At 34.6% G+C, this 6,321-nt stretch overlaps 1 long non-coding RNA gene across 1 annotated transcript; it reads left to right on the top strand.

Annotated features, from left to right (window-relative positions):
- The first annotated feature begins 214 nt into the window (after window positions 1–214).
- Window positions 215–1,416, top strand: LOC119076631. Its single transcript, XR_005087665.1, has 2 exons — window positions 215–297; window positions 967–1,416. It is a non-coding gene; the product is annotated as an uncharacterized LOC119076631 (long non-coding RNA).
- Window positions 1,417–6,321: the final 4,905 nt, after the last annotated feature.

Below are 6,321 nucleotides of genomic sequence, written 5' to 3'. Positions count from 1 at the left end.
TCAAAAATAATCACAAGCGTTTCATTCGAATGAAACGAGATGGCGTCATAGTATTTGGTTTGTATCAAAACTGAAGATTCGGAACCTCTTAAATGCATTAGTTTTGATGACCTTGGTTCCTTTTATAGATCGGTTTGGTTCCTGTTTTTTGAACATATTCTGGTTTATAATCTATCGATTAGTTAAGTTTGTTATTGTGTAAATTGATGATAAGTTTTTGGTGTATATAAAGACAGTCTATTTCACTCCAAAGTCAGTAAAAAGTAGAAGTGTACATTGTAAACATAAAGTTTTATTGTAAGTGTTTGAAATAAATTATTTTTGTTCTAAGGCAATTCGTACTAGTAGAGATGGGTGGTCATTAAAAGTTGGTTTGAATATATTTCCACTAGCCGTGTTCATTTTATCCGAAGTGTGGAAAATATTCTTGGGATAGTAATTTAAATGGTACATAGGTACATAGAAGGCTAAAAAAGTGAATCCGTCTTTTTTCATAGATTTAAAAACAAATAATTTAGGTACCCACTTAGTTAAGGGGGATGGGGGAATATCGAAATTTGTGTGTAAATTTAACCTGAACCTACTGGATTATGCATCCACTGCTACAGAACCTATTTCTTTTTAGTACTATCGTTGTTCCTCACTTTTGCTGAAATGCTTTTTTAGCGAACTCGATTCCAGAACTCGCCTCCGGCTCATTCAATCACTAACCTCTCATTCGCTAAAGCCTTTCAGCATGCGTTAGGAAAATAACTAATACATCTCTGTGTGGTCAAACGTACATTATGCATTAGCTCAGAGAGAGAGAATTCGGGTCTATCTTCTCACACATAAAATATGCACCTCTGTCCAAATGACGAGTTGGATCATGATCCACGCCTTCGGTTTAGATAACAAACCCCAACTCGTCAAAATGAACATGTATAAGTAAATTATAAGTAAAATCTTTTCACATTCTTTCCACAGCTGCTGATTCAGGAAAAACAACAACGGTGCAAAATGTCCAAATTTATAGTCCCAACTATGTTGGCATTCATGGTTCTGTTCTGTGGATGCTTTTTCGAGTCAGTTCATGGAACTGGTCAGGTCTCTCAATGCTTGACACCAACGGCTCTCGGAAACATCAACAACGTTCCTTCCAATAGACAGACAAGTAAATGCAGTACTGGACTCTATTGTCACAAATGGTACAGTAATACTGTTTGCGAAACTAACGATGCAGACCGTGCCAATGAATTCAAAGCTTGTTGTGAATCAGCTCGATATGCATACAATACATTCTATGTCAATTAGGGAAATTTCTATTTTTTTACTGGAGCTGTCTAAGAGTTGTTTCTTTCATTCTTCTTATTTTGATCAAAAATCCTTTCTAAATTTTTCTTAAATAAATAAAAATGAATATTACTTTGACTATCATTTAACTGTTGTACGCTCATGCGAAGTCAGTTGTAAAGTCAGACAAAAAAAAACCCTTAAGGGTCTACTAACGTAGTAGTACTAAGTGTACTTAAGTCTACGCACAAAATAACTATTATCGATGTGGGTGACGTATTCTGCCAAAAATTGTACCGAAAAAAAGCGCCAGAAAGTAGCAGATGATTCGGCTTTCTCTTGTGGACCTGTGATTATTGAAAAGGTGAGAATCGATTCAATTGAGCACAATATTTGGTATTGAAAGGAATCATCAGTTAAATTGACAAAAGCATATCTCCATTTATGTGAATTTTCTATGCATAGCAAAAGAAAACGGGAGCAATGTTCCCGGAACATGCAACGTAATACTTGTCTTACACAAAAGTTGGTCGAACAACAAAATGGTTTTGTGAGCATTCCACGGGGCATTCGATATTGGCGATGCGGGATGCGGTACGAATAAATTGAACATACCTATGTACGATCCGATATTCAAATTTTGTCAACATAGAAAGTGGTGACATGAATGTGTAGTGAGCAAAAGTTGAACATACTTATGTCCGATATTCAAATTTTTCCAACTTAGAAAGTAGTGTCATCGGTTAACGTGCAAATCGCGAATGGCTTCTTTTTCGCTTCTTTTTCGAGAAAATGTACTAAAACGTTTAAAAGCTAAGTAACAGAGTTGACAGAAGGATATACAAAATAGACACAAAACATACATTTCCCTACGGTATCCACTATCCAATCCACTGTATTTTTGGGAATTTTAATTCCGAAAAATTCGGAAATTTTAATTCTGAAAATTGAACACTGAATCGGAAATTTTAGTTCTGAAAAATTCGGAAATTTTCAGATTTTTTTAAACGACGGCGACATAAAAACCGATAAACTCTGGCTGGTTTTCTCATAGCGGAAATAATGATAAAAATATTGACTTTGTAGTCAGGTTCGAGTTGTCCAAAAAAGCCGTTTCGCTCATATTGAATGTGAAAAGCGATTTTATGGTTGATTATCGTAGATGGATCGACCAGTAACTCGAATCGCGATGTTGGCAAGCTGGGATCGGCTTGGTTTGGTCTAGGGAGCCGACGTTGCCCAACACTTCTTTTCGCTCTATGAAATTTTGATTTTTGAAAATTTATTTAAAAATATAAAATGAAATATTTTTGACATGGTTCCATGGGCGAAAATATTCCGAATGGTGTCTATTTTATGTTAAAAATAAAAAACATTAATTACTTTAACAAAAGCATTTCTAGGATTTTCCAGATTTGCACACATTGATGGGCGCCATCTTCAATTACAGCGCCACCTGCGTACTTTTTCAATCACTTATATTTTTCTCGTATGCAGAAAGGTTCAAGGAACACAGGATGTTTTTCCCACTCAATTCGGATCAAAATTCAATTTTATAGAGCCGAAAGAAGTTTCACCTAACGGCGGCTCCCTGGCCCAGACCAGGCCGATCACAGCTTGACAACATTGCGATTCGAGCTCGTCGCCGACCTACGATAATCAACCATAAAATCGCTTTTCACATTCAATATGAGCGAAAGGACAGCTCGCACCCGACTATTGCATCTTTTTTTCTGAATTTTCGGAATTTCTCAGAATTTTCGGAATTAAAATTCCCAAAAATAAGCTCTGGTTCTATTTATATAGCTCGAATTAACCGACCTGACATAAGTTCACATAAAGATTATATTAGGAAATTCTGAAGTGATTTTACTTCACACAGTTCGAAAAAATGACAACAAAAAACTAAGGTATTGTCTAACGACATTCAATGAGTCCATATTAGGTAATTTAGTCAAAACACTTTGAAAAATTAAAGCTTTTCGACATCATCAAAACTTTGCATCCGAAAAGACATAGTATCAGCAATCGACTCCTACGCTTTTCACTTTTTTTTCTTCTACAAACTGAAATGCTCGTCATAATGAACTTCCTCTTGTCGTTAAAATCAGAATGAGCAATTCGATGTTTTTTTCTTGAAATATTTTATGCATAAAATTACCGCCTATTCATTATAGTTCTTTCGAATGGGTTACACGCCAGATCATTTATAATCGTAGACTCAATAAACGAGTTTTTCCGCATAAATTTGTTGCGATTTCTGTGAAACTCGGTTGTGATTTATTCCAGCCGAGGTATCATAGACACTTTACGTCATAACATAAGTGTGGAAGAGTCATAATCACGCATACAGAAATATATTTTTAAGAAGAAAAAAAACTCTCTTCCGTGGAGAGATATAATTCAAAAATTGGTTTCATCGTTCTTTCAATTAAAATTGATTATATCAGGGAATACTATCTCTATAAACGCACCTTTATCACGCACCTCATCGTTTTACAGCTCCAGGTGTAATAATTTCACAAGACTAGAGATATTTTATTCGATGTTGTTGGTGTTGAGCAAAAAAACGAACTATTGATAATCATCTCTCAGCGTACTATAATTTAATGATTAGCGCCACAAAGTCACACCTATCTGAGTATGTTAAATTGCTTGATCCCATGTAAAATACCAAATCAACATTTGTATACACCTCGACTCGATGTAACATACATTCCTTAAATTTACATCTTTAACCCGCGTGCAGACATTAATATCGTTTATGTATAAGTTCTGCCTAATGCTCTTGATGTGCAATGTGATACTTGGTAAAATATATTTAGAAAACAATTCGTGAATATTACGTTGTATTAATGGTAGAAGTAGTAGGAAAGTAGTAGAAGACAGTTTCCTTTAGTATACCAATGTTGAATCAAGAAAGGGAAAAATTTGTTTTACAAATTTTTACAAACGTGAGGCAAATCATAGCACCAGGCCTTATTTTTAAGAACTCTTTTTTTTGGAAAACGTTCCGAAAAAAGTTTGGAATTTTAAGAATGAATTTGCGAAAACTATGAAAAGGAAATTCAAGCCACATCCAATCCGAATGATCGATGGCTCCATAGAATCGTTAGTCTCCACTGACAATTTTGTGGAACAACTTTTTTCTGGTTGTCTTTTTATTTTTGGCAGTGGAGTTGTAAAAGTGAGCTGTGTCGCAAGTTGAATAATATTTATTTGTGAACTAAAAGTTGAATTGTGTCGCCAATAAACAGACGATTTATTTGGAAGTGTGCAGGTTTGTAGTGCTTAGAAAGACGCTGCGATACATACCCAAAAAAGGTCGAAAGGTCCGTGTGTGGAAGCGCTAGACATTGAAAATCAGTATATGGTTTTCGGTTTCGGAATCTCTTGGACAGCAGCGACCAAACAAGTTTGACAATGGATCGAGAGTAGTCCACCAGGAGTCCAACGATACTACGGATGCCGTTGGCCGTCGCTGTCCAAGGTTTTGACAGGAAATTGAGAAAATTTGACTACGTCGGAGAACTTCTAAGGACTTCTCTGCCGCCATAAAGCCACTAAAAAACGAAAAACCTATCAGACCTCGTTACTACGGGGAGGAAAAAAATTCATTCTGACGGTCTCAATCCTCTTTCTTCGCATGAAATTAATTGCTTATTACGTCCTTGATTGTAAGTTTGTTATTTAGGCAAGTATGAGCTTTGTGGAACGAGCCGAAGGCACAAGCCGATAAATTCATTTCGATCATCAAAATAACGTAGCTTATGCGAGTTTGACATTTCAGAACAATTAGAAAAGACCTGAAAACAAAAGAATTTTATGTCAAACTCGTGCTGCTATGTAAACCTACAGGAAACTGAAAGCGCATTGTAATTTAATATTCATAAAATCTGTCACTTTTCTTGTTAAAAGTAATGCACAATGTTCGTTAAAAATCTTGTACTTCGTTTGTTTTAGCATATAGTTTTTTTTGTAGTAGTAACGTTAACTATAGATTACGCGATTTACTGTTGTTGTTGTTAACAGATGAGTTGTTTCTAAAGGGTGTTGAAAACAATGGTTAGGGTAATCTGATACTGTCCATCAATCATGCATTTGAATTCTATTTTACTTAAAAAAAAGAAGAGAGATTAGATTATGCCTATATCTTGCAAAGATGAGTTTAACACTTTTAATAATCCATTGGCGCCGTCTTTTCATTAATAAGACATCCTGTTACCATACCATCCATTTCTTCCGTACTGATTGCGACATTACAATAAACAATCGAATTTAATTCAAAATAAAAAATAAATTAAATTAAAACGCGACATTATGTGGTGGGTGTGTTGAACGTAAGCATCATAAGTATGTGGTATATATATAACGTATTTCCGAGCTCTACTTTTATTTTGATGATAATTAATGTGTTTAAGAGTTTGTTTATAAATATAAATTCGAAATTATTATCGAAACGAAGGAATGTATTTATGGTTTTTATATTTCTCATTGAAGAGTAGGTAGATGTTGATATTTATGCGTTTGAATGCATATTGAAATTGAGACATAAATTTAATGGAGCGACCAGAGCGACAATCAGCTTGTTTAAAGAGATGTGAAAGAGATATTTTGTAATTGGATTTTTTTGCTTTTATTTCTTTTTCTTTTTTTAAGAAATCGAACATCGTGAAAGAAAGAACTTTTCTTAAAAGTCGAGAAATAAGTGAGCAACGTGCTGACAATGATGAGTTTGCTTTTTATTGCAAAAAAGATAAAGTAAATTAATGAATCGGTTAATCGAACGATGTGATTTGTTTCTTGAAAGTAAAAGAAAATTAAGGATTGCAATAATAGCATGGTATAGTGATAACTCTCGTCTTAATCACTTTGTAAAACTACATCAAATTTACAAACTAAAAAAACGCAGTCACCACGTTCATCTGAATCTAGTACTTTAAATGCAATAAATATTCAGATAGATCATAACAGATGGCGTTGCTTCCGCTTCGCTGCAACTTACATAAAAAGTTGCAAAACCGGTATTCAACTGTCCACATTTAGCAA

This window comes from Bradysia coprophila, unplaced genomic scaffold (genome assembly GCF_014529535.1).
Source record: "Bradysia coprophila strain Holo2 unplaced genomic scaffold, BU_Bcop_v1 contig_232, whole genome shotgun sequence".
Lineage (NCBI taxonomy): Eukaryota > Metazoa > Arthropoda > Insecta > Diptera > Sciaridae > Bradysia > Bradysia coprophila.
This window is presented reverse-complemented; position numbering and strand designations above follow the sequence as displayed.